The sequence below is a fragment of the Octopus bimaculoides genome, chromosome 1 (assembly GCF_001194135.2).
Source record: "Octopus bimaculoides isolate UCB-OBI-ISO-001 chromosome 1, ASM119413v2, whole genome shotgun sequence".
Lineage (NCBI taxonomy): Eukaryota > Metazoa > Mollusca > Cephalopoda > Octopoda > Octopodidae > Octopus > Octopus bimaculoides.
In genome coordinates this window covers 193,596,092-193,597,671 of record NC_068981.1, presented here as the reverse complement: position 1 = coordinate 193,597,671, position 1,580 = coordinate 193,596,092, and the positions used below count along the sequence as shown (strand labels likewise).

The following is a 1,580-nucleotide window of genomic DNA, read 5'->3' as shown; positions in this document are numbered from 1 at the left end:
GTCTAACGTACTGTTAATATCATTCGATTTTTTATATTTTATAAAATTTTTAAAGTCATATTTTATGTAAACCATTCGCATTACTGATCCCAATCAGTTGTTTTGTACCATTCTATGTTTGGCCCCCTGTGGGCAATAAAGAAATTGGTATTTCGTCTGCCGTTACGTTCTGAGTTCAAATGCCGCCGAGGTCGACTTTGCTTTTCATCCTTTCGGGGTCGATTAAATAAGTACCAGTTACGCACTAGGGCTAGATGTAATCGACTTAATCCCTTTGTTTGTCCCCGCTATTTTTAGCTCTCTGTGGGCAATTAAAAAATAATTTAATTATCTTATATGTATCTTTTTGTATTATAAATATTTCTGTATCACAAATGAAACTCGTGTTGGATCACGTTATCTGAAATACTACTCTTGTATTTCATTTAAGTTATCTGAAGTAGTCATCTAGCATTTTCCTTTTTTTTTTATTTTGTTATATTGTGAAAGAAGACGGAACTTAGATCAGCACTTCAAATAATTAACTGTAGTGAATTTCGTTTGCAGTGACAGCTAGTAAACAAAACAGCGGAAAACGCATATTTGTCTAGATAAGTTTTTAAACATTTTTATTCCTGTTTACAACATAGAAAGGAGTGAGGCTTCAGTATATATTACGTGAAAGTTTGTCCTAGTTTTACCGTGGATAGAGAAACATAATAATTGATATTAATTCAGTTTAATTTCATCAGTCTAATTATAAATTTAATCATAGTGATCTCATTATTGCTTCAATGATTTTTGAATGTCTACTCAGAGTCAACGTGATCGGTGAGACGACATATCAATCAGCTAAACTGTAAGTTTGAATTAAGATACGTTTCAACTGTCAATTTTTCAAGACCCTCTCCTCACCTCTCTTACTTTCTCCTTCTTTCTCTAATTCTCTCCCTTATAATTTTTTATCTGTGTATATGCACATACACTAAAATAACATGCAATGTTTCAATATGTCGCTAGCCATATCTCATCACCCGCAGCAAGAAAAAATGGATGTTTACAACGTGCTCATACATACATACATGCCAACACTCACATGCTGTACGCATACGTACACGCACACACACACACGCGTGCGACCCACTTTAGTCTCCTCACTGGTATCATTATCTAACCTAGAGTTTAATTACGGTCTGTCCATAGCACTTACTTAGCGCTACCTACCACTCTTTGGGTCACCTAGACACCAATACCTCTCATATATATATTGTTACGAACGCCCGCACGCGAAGCACCCTCTTAACACCGAAGAGGGGACTCGCGCACGCGCGAACGTTCATACACTCAGTGAGCTAGCAAAATTCGTCTGTCGGTACAATCCTGACCGATAATAAAGCCCCGGCTGGAGCACGTAACGAAGAACAACACAGGCAAATAGGACGGGGAGGAAGAAACAACACGAAGACCATGCGTTGGGTAACCTTTTCTTTTAGTCGTACATAACATCACAGAATACATTTAAAACATTAGAATAGAGCATTACATAATAACAATTCCAATACATGGCATGACAGTTCAATAACGTTGACCAAGTTTCCAAA

At 36.8% G+C, this 1,580-nt stretch overlaps 1 protein-coding gene across 2 annotated transcripts in view; it reads left to right on the top strand.

Annotated features, from left to right (window-relative positions):
• The first annotated feature begins 376 nt into the window (after positions 1-376).
• Positions 377-1,580, top strand: part of LOC106877663 (uncharacterized) — a 14,493-nt gene continuing 13,289 nt past the window's right edge. The window contains exon 1 of one of the 2 annotated variants that reach the window (XM_052973731.1): positions 377-838. The gene's annotated coding sequence lies outside the window, so the exon portion shown is untranslated. The remainder of the gene's footprint in view (positions 839-1,580) is intronic. The other variant, XM_014926609.2, reaches the window with a different exon arrangement.